Here is a 12,197-nt window from a genome sequence, read left to right as displayed (position 1 = left end):
ACTGCCCCGGGGTAGGAGGTGGGCGTCAGAGGGCACCCAGGCTCAGCACTGCCCCGGGGTAGGAGGTGGGCATCAGAGGGCGCCCAGGCTCAGCACTGCCCCGGGGTAGGAGGTGGGCATCAGAGGGCCCCTGGCAGGCCTGCACACAAGGCAGCAGAACCCCCAAAGGTAAATGGGGGACTGACCTCCCACCTCCACGCACTCCTCCAGAAGGCCCCGAAAGGACAAGTCCCCAGCGGGTCCTCCCTGATGGCGGGTCTTACGACGAGAAGGGAGCCGGGCTGTGGCGCCCAGCCGTGCAGTTTGCACAACACGTATGGGGTGTCGACCCAGTGCCAGGCACCCACGGATCCGAGACAACCCGCTTTCCACTCAGTCCACGAGGCCACAGCACCACCTCCCCCGGACGTGCTACAAGCTGACTCCCCACCCATCGATTCCACCACGGGCTACACGTAGCATGGCTCCTGCCACGAGGGAGGTGGCTCCAGTCCCACGGCCTCCACACGGTGCCCCTGAGAGCCTGTCACGTGGGCAGTGGATTGACAGCCACAGCAAGCGCCGAGAGCAGAGCGGGAGGAAGCGACGCCCGGGCGCCCACGGACGGGGCTCGGGCTTTCCCAGACTTTTCTATCCCGATGAGACGGTAGAACCTTGGTTCCTGGGCTCGCAGTGCACATGGCTGTCTCCCAACTGCTGGCTGCAGTGTCTGCTGCACGGCATGTGGGAAGGGCCGTGAGAACACGGTGGGGGGTGCGGGGGTCACGGGAACGGAGGGTGCTCTCGTCCCCGACGCGGGCTGCGATGGGACGCCGCCATCTGCTGGGCCTCGTGGGGCGTGAGGGTTAATTTGAGCATCAACTTGGCCGGGCCACGGCATCCAGGGGTCAGGTCAAACACCAGTGTAAATGGTGCTGCGAAGGTGTTCTTCAGACGAGATTAACATCTCTACCAGCAAGGAGACTTCGGGTCCGCCAGAGGACCCTCCACAGCGCGGGTGGGCCTCGCCCAACCAGGGGAAGAGCGGCAGCGTTCCCCTGGAGCAGAAATGGCGGGGTGGAGGGATCCTAGACGAGCACCCACGACTGCGAATGACCCAGATGAGGTCTGAGGCTGCTCCTGAGGCATCCTTGAGAGGGGCTCTGACATTCCATCAAGGGCCTCCCTCTGAAGGGGGTTGGCGAGGCAGCCGCCGGCACAGAGAGCTGCAGAAAGCTGGCTGGCTGCCCCCGAAGGGTCCCTGCCAGGGATCCGTCTCGCAAACCCAGGCAGAGAGAGCCCTGTGGCTGGGGCCAGCCTCTCTGGCCTGCCCCCGCGTGCCTGGCCTGCAGGCTGACATCCTCACTGTGGCCTTCGTGGCAGCTTGGCGCTGCCCCGGGGCTTGCGGGGGGCATTGGGGGGCAGTGGGCTGTGGTGCCGACCTCCGCTATCTGTAGACCCTGGAGGGGTGGGGAGACTCTAGTCTGTGGTCGAGGCCGACTCCAGCAAAGCCGGAGTCCCCACGGCTGGGTCCCTGGTGCGGATGTCCTGGCCCCAGCCGCCGGCCAAACTCGGTTCAGGACCCGTGTGGGCACGCCTCCCTCCTCCAGCTCCGCCCGCGCCCTGTGGGACTGCACCTCCCCAGCCTGGGGCCCCATTTCCCCACACGCTCTCGTGACACAGTTCTGTTCCTGAGACCCCCCCCTCAGTCCCTTTCTCCACTGCAGGGGGACACATGCAATTAGGGTGGGGGAGTCCTCGTGGACCGTTTCCCATCTCCCTCACTGTTTAAACTGGCCTGCGCCTCCCCCCAAGGGCATAGCCAGCAAACATCTTTGAGACCCTCTCCCCAAGAACCCGTGGAAAGAAGAGCATAACACCGAGAAGTTCTTGTCCTGTTCTGAAATGATAACAGGAAGGTGGAGGTTAAAGGTACAGTAAGAGGGACTGAGGTTAGACAGAAGGAAGAACTTCCCTCCCTGGTGGGCTTCAGGCCTATCGATGATTTATACCCGTCCTTCCCCACGGCTCGGCTGTGTGTTGGTTTGGGGGTGGGGAGGCGAATGCTGTCAGAGGGAGTGTCCCACCCCGGAAAGGGTTCAGGCAGCACCCGCCTCCCAGGCTGGGGTGAGGATTACATGGACGCAGATGCTAACACGGCTTAAACCGCCTCCGGGATGTGCAGCCTTCGTGTCTTTGAGACACAGGAGCAGAGGAGGAATGGGACGTGTCCTCCGTGTTTTGAGGTTCACGCTCAGGCCTGGCGGTGTCACGGTCAAACTGGCGAGTTCACAACGCCGTGGGCAAAACTGCAAACTTAGCACAACCCTCTGGGAGGTGGTGTGAACCCGCAATTACACGACACACGCATCGTTGTTTCTGGGCTGGCGTGGCGCTTCCGCTCACGTTCTAGACCCGGCCGTCCCTTCAAGTAGCCACGGGGAGGCGCGGCCGCCGCATGCATGGCAGGGGCGCGTGGGGAGCGGGAGCCGTGGGTTCGCGCGGGCACTGACCTCGGATGTCCCGGGGCAGGAGCGGGGCCTTGCCCGGGCCCGGGCTGCTGTGCCACGTGGCGCTGGGGAAGGTGAAGCTGACCTCAGGCACCGGGGGCATCTTCTCGTCTACACGGTGAACAGGAGAGGAGAGGACATGAGCTTAGGGGCCGCCCCGGGGTCCTGGGATGAGAGGAAATGACGAACCCTCGACGCAGCGCGTTGAGCACCTACCATGTGCCCACAGGCTCTTTACTGAGGCCACCTTGTCTGCACTCCCCACAGCCCGGTCCCTTCCGGAACACTCCCCCCTCTGGCTTTGATTCCTTTCCCTCCCCCGGCAGCCACGCTCTCTTCTCTCTCTTTCCCTCTCCTTCCCCTGTTTGCTCTGATGACCTGGCCACAGGAGGGTTCCCCGGGGTTACTGAGCAGAGTTTAATCAGACAGAAGAGGAAGCAGCAAGGGAGAGGGTGTCTCCCCCAGACACGGCTGGGCGCCCCCATGCAGACGCCACCTGACAGTCTGAGCTCAGATCCCCAGCCCTGCAGTCCGCCCTGGTCACTTTGTTCTCCCAACACCTGCTTCCACCCGGCACACATGTCCGCATGAGAGGGGGGGCTGTTCTGTTCTCGGGCTGCCGTCCCCCACAGCCCAGAGCATGCCTGATGCTTAACCAGGGCCGGGCCCACTGCTGCCGGCGAGTCGGGGAAGGAACGGGGAGTCAAGAGGTCTCGGCACAGGAGAGGTGACAGGACTGAGCTCGCGGAGTGGGATGGAGACTTGGGACTGCTGGTGGGGATGCGCCACAGTGTGGCCCTGGTGGGAGACGGGGTGGCGGTTCCCCGGGAAGTCCAACAACCTTGGGACACACAGACCCACTCTCAGGTATCAGCCAGAGACCCGCAAACAGATGTTTAAGCAAACACCTGGGCAGACTCACGATGGCCAGGAGGTGGGAACCACTGACAGTGGTACAAACACGTGGCCTGCAGGTGACGGGATAGTACTCGGCCTTAACAGGGCATGAACCCCGATGCTGCCACAGCCCAGAGACGCCCCGCGCGAGCAGCCAGACCCACAGCCGCACATCGTGAGAGTCCATGTGCAGGAAATGCCCAGAACGGGCCAACCCGTAGAGACGGGACGTACATCAGTGGCTGCCAGGGGCTGGGGGGGGGTGGGAATGGGGTTCAGGGTCTCCTTTTGGGGTGATGGAATGTTCTGGAACCACCCAGTGGTGTGGACGCACAACACTGTAAACACACTAAATACCACGGTGTTGCACGCTTTAAAATGCTGAGTTGTGTGTGTGTGACTTTTACTGCCGTGTTAAAAGAACAGGGGTCAGACTTGAGAACACTCCGGACCCGCAGAGGGAGGCGCACACAAGCTCGTCAGGAGACGCAACTAGGGAGGGAGGCCGGAGACCAGTGAGCCGGGCAGCCAATGCGACCGAACCTGTGGCCTCAGTGTAGGGAGGCCGTCTGTCCGTCCGTCCTCTGTTAAGCTATATTTACTGGGCACACAGGGCCTAATGTCCCACACGCAGGGAACCTGTAGACGGCTGGGGGAGGAAAAGGGGGACCAAGGCTCGTATTCAGTACGCAGTCCCTGGGGCGGGGTCGCGGGCGGCTGTGGTCACGGTCTGAAATGTCACAGTCGGGGCGCCTGGGTGGCTCAGTCGTTAAGCATCTGCCTTCGGCTCAGGTCCTGATCCCAGGGTCCTAGGATCAAGCCCCGCATCGGGTTCCCTGCTCAGCAGGAAGTCTGCTTCTCCCTCTCCCACTCCCCCTGCTGGTGTTCCCTCTCTCGCTGTGTCTCTCTCTGTCCAATAAATAAATAAAATTAAAAAAAAAAAAATGAAATGCCACAGTCAGGAAGACCTCACTGACGGAACCCGAGTCAGGCCCTGAAGGCGGGGAGGGAGGGAGCCATCTCTCTCCTCCTCTTGCAGAAGCTGGGCCTCTGCATTTTATGCGCAAAGTGACTTCACGCTTCTTTAAAGTGTGGTGCCGGCCATCCAGGCTCCTCCAGGGCCCGTGAACCGCTGGGTTGGGCTGTCGTCTGTGCGTAGGGATGAACGCCCGCAGCTGCTCCAGCTCCTGACCGGGGGAGGGGCTCCTCGTCTAGAGGACTCGGCCATATTTCAGGAAGATTTCAGGGCGGGTGTCGCGCTCCCTGCATGAGCTGGCAGAGAGCACGGGGAAGATGCACTCTGCGCTTGGCCCAGGACGTGGAAGAGAGCAAAGGTGCAGGAGCGCCTGGGGGTCTCGGGCCTGGGCCGCCCCCTCCGCGCTGGGAGCGTCTATCGTTCTGTGAAATGGGCATCTACATGGTAGGGTTTCCGTGCGTGATAAACTCTCTCCTGGCATCCATCCACTGTCCACTCGGTGATGGCCGTTCTTCCCTGTTCAGACGCCCGCGGGGCTGTGGCTGGACGCCGCACACCCAGACACGACACACATCGGGTGTGAGCGCAGGGCCACTGCCCGAAACTGCGAACAAGCAGTCAGATTACACTGCGAGCCTACCCCAGGGGAGCCCGGGCCTGTGCAAACACCATCTGTGGTGGTCCTCGGGCTCCCTGCACGGACCTGCATTGCCCCCGCCAGTGATACAGGATCCCTGGTCAACCCCGCTGCCTGCAGGGCCTCCTGGACACCTGCCAAGGACACGTGTGTTCCTTCTCCAAGCAGACAGCCAGGCACAGCAGGAGGCGCCCAGGAGCCTGGCTGCACCAGCCACACGCAGTGTGGGCCTAGAGACGTCACTTTGACTCAGTTTATCCATTTGAACCAGCAGCTGTGGATCCAGGAGGACCATCTATGCTAACGGGCTCTGACTCCTTCCTTCACAGAAACACGTGGCTACAGAGGGGGGAGCCTCTGTGCCCCACTGAGAGAAGAGGGCCCAGCCTTTGCTCAGCACCTCCCCGTGAGCCTTGGGCTCAGCCTGTGCCCCTTTCTCACCCACTGAGGGGGCCAAGCACAGCCCACTCTGGTTTATTTGAAAACGGCTGGTTTCTTCTGCGCACAGACATAGGGCAGTGCACTCAACTGCCGAGCTGTGATATGCAACAAAGACTCTGTCATCGCAGAGGGAAAGCTCTTGAGAGATTCACGGGGGAAGCGTCACGCTCTGGGATTTTCTCGACGCCTCTCCAGGAAAGCAAACCACGAACGAGCAGACGGAATGTGCGTCGGGAGCGCAGAAGCAGAGTCAGCAGAGCACGGCCGCAGCTGGGGCCAGAAGCTTCCACCGAGGTCAGCGTGCTGGTGTCCCGTCTTCTGGGTATGTTAGCGATTTCATAATGAAATAGGAAGCAAAGCAAACTCTTTTTTAAATCACCTGTAGAGACAGGTGGGGAGGGGCTTATCTCCAGGGGACAGGTGATCACAGAAGCCCTGAGGCTTTGGCTACGCGGTGACAGCCAGGCCTCTCCCGAGCTGCCCCAGGCAGGTGTCCCCCTGGTGCCCCTCCAGGCGAGGGCCTGGGGACCGGCGTCCGGGGCTCCTGGCCGCCTGCTGGGAGGACGGTGGTGGACACGTGCCCGGCTCTGCACGCCTGACGCTGCTGTACTCTCCAGGACCATGTGATTGTTTTATGAGCATAGAAGCAGGAGGATGAGTAAATAAACACCTCCAAAAGAGGCAAATCCCATATGGATGAAGAACACCTGAGTTTCTAAGGTCTTGCCCTGCTATCGCAAGCCTGCGTCGCCACCAGCAGTTCCAGGAGCCGAACCGCAAAATCACAGGTAAGTCTGAACTCTGTCCCGAGATCTGAGGTTTCTGAAGAATTCGAGAGCACGGATATGAGCCACGTTGTGCAAAGTGCACACGCACCAGCGAGATGGAGCATGGCTGTGCACACTGCGGCCATGGTCCTCGACATCTGCGGCCACGGCCCTAAGACACACTCCCTCCTTGACCCACACGTACTCTGATACTGAAACAAGACGTGAGGGAAGGCATAAAAGTCTGGTGGAGCGCTAGGGATCGGGTCTGCCACTCCCAGCCGTGTGACCTCACACAAGGCCCTGAACCTCTGTGCCTCGGTTTCCTTCTCTGTGCTGCAGGGACAGGACTGCCGTGAGGACAAGTGGGCTGACACCCGCCAAGCGCCCAGCACAGAGGAAGCGCTGCGTCACTGTGAGCTCTGATTACGTGGCCAGGACTGGCCTGCTGGTGGGTTTTTTCCACCTTCACAGGGCTGATCCTTTGACAAATATGACAAAGATGAATCACTAAGACTAATGGGAAAATTTTTAAAAAGACAGGCTGCAGGCCATTAATCCCAAGTGGTGGTATGCCTTCTAGAAGCTGGGTCTCGACATCCTCCTGCTGGAGGCCAGGCAGCGTGTGGGCACTTTGGAGGAGCACCGACGCCCCCACTGTGCGTCTGCACCTGTGATACGCCGGCCACACCCGGGCGCCCACAACAGGGGCCGGTGTTCGCACCGCTGCTCGCCCAGGACGAGGCCACCCTACGGCGGAGTATACGAGTGGTTTCCTCTCGTTTGTGATTTTATCTGCGTTCCAGTGTTCTCGCCACGAGGACACCCTCCGCCGTAACAACCACAGGAGCCAGAATTCAAACCCGGACCGAGACAGACAACACGCAGGCAGCCCACGTGTTTCGAGCCACCGTGCCAAACTCTGCCGGGGTGCCAGGCAGGCCACAAGCAGAGCCCAGTGCCTCTGGGAACATCGCTTCTCGGGAAGCCAGTGGCCTCGGCCCCCTCCCAGCCCCGAAAACCAGAAACTAACAGCAAGGAGCTGACAACTGTCACACTTTCCAAGGATTCACCCTCGGCCAGAGAAGCTGACAAAGCCCCAACGTGCCATCTTGTCTCTCTGACCCTGTACCTGCGTGGACACCCAGGCTGGGTTTCCTCTTGGAGGCCGTGGGGACGGCAGGGAAGAAGCTCTTTCCGGACGACTTTGTCAGCTGTGGGAGTGCCAAGGGCAACTGGCTCTCAGCCACGGGCTCCATCACCTGCAGGGACAAGCACACAGCAGGGCAGGGCGTGGGGCACGGGCGTGGAAGGGGTGACACGTCAAGGTCCTTCTGAGCCAAAGCCACACACGGAAAAAGGCCTACCGTGTGGCAGTCTGCTGCAGGCACGTGACGCGCCTCAGCGGACAGAAGCAGGATCACTGCTAGAGCCCCCTCCAGCCCCCGGAGAGGAATGAATGAGAGAATGAATGAATGATCCCCTCCTGGCTGCTGGCTGTCACCCCCACCACGTTCTCCTCTCAATGCCCCCAGAATGGAGGGGGTTTAAATGGCTAACATTTAAATAGATCGACCGACTAAAGCAGATTGCCTGCTGTGGTGTGGGTGGGCCTTGTCCAATCAGTCGAAGGCCTGGAGAGAACAAAAGGGCTGACTGTCCTGGGACTAGGAGGGACTCCTCCTGCCTGATGGCCCTGAGCTGCGACTTTGGGTTTTCCTGGCTTTGGACTTAAACTGGTCTCCAGCTTGCCGACTATGGCGCTGGGATCTGTCAGCCTCCATAAATTCCGTGAGCCAACGGCTAATAATAAACCTTTCTCTGTGTGTGTGTGCGTGTATGTATGCGTGTGAGGATGTGTGCATGTGAATGTGTGTTCGTGTATGTGTGCACGCATGAGTGTGTACATATGAGTGTGTATGCGCGTGTGAGTGCGTGAGCATCTGTGGCGTGCACATGCACACACATTCTACTGGTTCCATTTGTCTGGAGAGTCCTGACCGGTACACTCACCCTCTGACCGCTGCTACGGTCCTATCTTTAATCCTACTGAGTGATTGCTAGAGTGCCTTCAGTCTGAATCAGCGGATGTCCACTGTGTGGCTGGCAGAGGTGGAATGACATCTGTCAGGCCCCCGGCCACCAGCCAGCTTGCCCAGAGAGAAGCCTGCTCACTTCCTCCAGTTTATTTAACCAAGTGTAGGATGGAAAGGAACCCCGCCAAGGGAACACCATTTCCATATGGACTGGAACCCGTACCAAACCCACCCTCTCCCCCATGCAAACATAACTTCACACTACTATGATAAGTGCGGCCAGCAAGTGATCAGTGTGGCCAGGGAGTGACCAGTGCAGTCAGGGAGTGATCAGTACGGTCAGGGAGTGATCGGCGCGGTCAGCGAGTGATCAGTGTAGTCAGCGAGTGATCAGCGTGGCCAGGGAGTGATCAGTGTGGTCAGCGAGTGATCAGTGTGGCCAGGGAGTGTGTGCTGGATTTTGCTTAAATGTCGTGGAGACTTCCACAGGTCAACGCCATCCAGTGTCCCAAGAAGGCAACTAGAAACAAAGACCCCTCCCCACAGAGGGATGCCTAAGTGGTCAGAAATGAAAGACGACCCACTTGGCCACGGAACGGGGAGCAGACGACCATCAGTGGCCGTGCAATGGGACCGCTCGTGGAGCTCAGCCCTGGCAGTGGAGGGCCGTGAGTGCCAGGCCCAGTGCCAGGTTCCTGCAGGAGAAGGGACCACGTGGTGGGCAGCACCCCGCAACTCACACGGTTACTGTGTGGCTCAAGTGTGCTAGAACCAAGAGATGTACCTTTTTAGGGTCAAAATGCCAATACTCAATGCCAATACCACGTGGGCACCTGAGAATTCATGAAAGAACGTTAAGGTAGGTGCCACAGAGAACACGCCTGGCTTCCAATTAGACAGGGGGTGGGGGCGGGAGTCCTCCCTCCACCTCCTCCGCACCGGGGCCCTCCTGCCTCCACCATACCGGTGGGGTCAGTCCCGACCCTCCCTCTCTGCCATCCCAGCTGGACCCTGCAACAGGGCTAGGAGGCCAATGTCCACCCACCGGCTGTGCGCTCCAGGTGAGGGAGGGTGACCGCTTCCTCCTGGGCTTCCTCTCTGCAGAGCAGTCCCTGCCTGGGCTGGCAAGGGACCGCCTCCGGTCTGCTGGGCTCGGGTTTGGGGTGACACTGACCTTCGGGTCCCTGGAGTCCAGGGCCACCTCCTCCGGAAGGTGGAGGGAGGAGTGGCCGCTGCCACCCTCGCGGTCCTGCGCCTTGGAGCGCCGGGTGGCCGCGATGAGGGCAATGCTCTTGGTGCTCACGGCCATCTCCTTGAGGGCCTGAGCGCTCAGGGCTGGACCGCCGGCCTCTGCTGCCATCCGCGGGGTGCCCAGGTCCAGGCCAGTCGGGGAGCATAGCTTGGAGACCAAATTCTTCACGTTCAGGGAGCTTGATGGCTGTAGGAACCAGCGTCAGCAAAGGTCAGATGTCACCGGGTCACCCCGGTTGGCCTGCCCCAGGCTGGGCCCCAGAAACCGACTCAGGGCCAGTGACTCAAGGCAAGTGGGTTGGGAGGAAGGCCAAGGAAGGTGTGTGAAGAAGCCAGTCCCTGGGCCCAGGACACCCTGGAGGCACGGGTCACCACTCCCAAGGGCTGAGGGGCCCAGGGCATCTACACATGGGGAGTCACGGATGGGGCTTCTCCCAGGGGACCTGAGCTTCCCAGCAGCCCTGCTAGGGCAGAGGGCTCCCCATGGGGCAGGGGGCATCCTCACACGTGACCCAGAGTAAGAGCGCTCACTCACGCTATTTCTAGTAATCACGATACTAGAAGCTTCTTAAAGGTGGCTCGTAGGAAAGGCGTGAGTATTCACAGCCTCCCCCTCCCTGAAGCCCCTCCATCTGCTGTCCCCCCAGCCCCCACAGCTCTGCGAGGGCAGGGGAGGCCTCCCCAGAGCCCGGGTCCTGCTTAGGGCCGCACACCAACCTCGTGAGCTGGAGGGGTTAGCAGGATGCGGAGGGACGGTGGTGGGAGAAGGGAATCTTGCTTGCCCAGCGTTTTCGACGGTGTGGCTTGTGACGATCTGTAGCCGCTGCTGTGGGTGACACATGGACGCGTCTGCTGAGCCAGCTGCCGGGGCCCCTCGGACCTTTGTCCGGCTGAGGAAAGCAGAGCCTGAACCCTGGGACGCCGCGGCCCACACTGGGCCAGGGCAAGGCTGGGGGCCGCGCTGCGTGCATGAGCTCTGAATCCTTATCAGCCCCCAGGGGGCCACAGGAACCCCCGAAGAGGTGGTCAGCTGGGCAGAAGTGCGGGTGGCATGGGGGCAATCTTGCAGAGGACAGAGGCCCTAACTGGTAGGGTCTATGCCAACTCTGGGTGGTTAGTTCCAGAACCAGGCTGCAGCACACCCAGTGACATTAGATCAGCCACGGGAGAAACGGAACAGGAGGAAACGTCTAAGCTGAGGCCCAAAGAATGGCACAGGAGGGCTGTGCTGAGTGCTGGGGGATGGCACAGGCACAAGCAAAGGCCCTGGGGCAGGGACCAGCTTGGTGCATCCAAGGCACAGCAAGGAGAGGGGGATGGAACAGAGACACAGACTTGGCCCAGGACCCTATGTGTGGAAGATTTTGGCCATTGGAGGGGAAGGGACCACTGGCAACCTTCCAGCCAGAACTTCCCCTGGTCCTATGGGTCTACTGTGCAAGAATAGGGTTTTCTAGCGGCCTCCTATTGAGGCAGGTCGTCAGAACAAAGCATCATGCGTCACACCCAGGCTCCCTGACGAGTAGACTTGCGCCTCTGATCTCTGCTCTCTCATCTACGAAATCCGAGTGGTGATAAGCCGAGCTGCTAGAAGACCCCTAGGTCACTGCTAGCTCAATGACAACGGGTGCTTACGCACCGTGCGAACCGCGGAGGCCTCTGGGGTGCTATCAGGAGAGCGCAGGGCAGCCTACCCCCGTCCCCCCGCCATGGCCAGGATGTCAAACTAGAGACAAACGCCTGGCCTGCGTTTCCTCATGGTGAGCCTCAAGCAAGCCCTGTCTCCACCTGTAATGAGACCACATGTGCGCGTGGTGCGGGGCACCCCACAGCCGTCGGAGCGTCCCAGCTTCCCCCCACCGAGGGCGGCGTCGGACGTGGGCAGTAACGTTTCCTATGTCGGCTCTAGACTCAGGACCTCGCCCTGGGAATCCCCTTGGGGACCGGGAGCAAAGTGCTCCCTATCTTCGCCTGCCCCAGTAGCTGCAGGGCAGCGGGTCTAGGGTAGGGGCCATGTCCATCTTGTTCACGTCTTACTGCCTGGCACGGTGCCTCAATGAACATGTAGTGAGGTTTGCAGATTCTCTGGTTGCCCCCCCAGCAGCCACCCCTTCTGCCAGGGTAACGAGCCCCAGTGTGACTCAGCGTGACAACATGGACAGCCCTGACACATGGTCAGACTCAGCCCAAGCCTGTCACGGTCCTCCCTTCCCTTCTCCACAGAGAACCGGCCTAGCAGAGAGCACTTGATTCACTGACTTAGTGACATCTACGGGGGAAGCTTCTGGAAGGGATTTTTCTCCCAGACGAAAAAGAGAGCCCAGCCCTCCCTTCCCTTTGAGGTGTGGTTATATGGAGGTGTGATCTGTGGAGCTGCGGCAGCCCCTTTGGCCCTAAGGGGAAACATAATTTACATGCCAGGGACATGGGCATCATCAAATCATTTAAATCATGGCCCCCAGTCCACTCATCCTGCAAATTCTCATCAGACAATACACACCTGTGTTGATTAGATCACTCTCATTGAGAATTCTATTACTTGCAGCCAAAAGCATCCTGAGTCAGGACCAACAGCATCTGGAAAGCTAGAAGGGATCTGGGGACAGAGGCCCCACTCTGGTACGGGGGTCCTGCTCACATGTGAGGCAGGTGGACCAGCTTCCGTCCCCCACCCCTCACGTGAGGTTGCTCTCGTAACGGCAG

This window comes from Ursus maritimus, unplaced genomic scaffold, assembly GCF_017311325.1.
Source record: "Ursus maritimus isolate PB19 unplaced genomic scaffold, ASM1731132v1 scaffold_2, whole genome shotgun sequence".
Taxonomy (NCBI): Eukaryota; Metazoa; Chordata; class Mammalia; order Carnivora; family Ursidae; genus Ursus; species Ursus maritimus.
Note: the sequence above shows the minus strand (reverse complement) of the source record.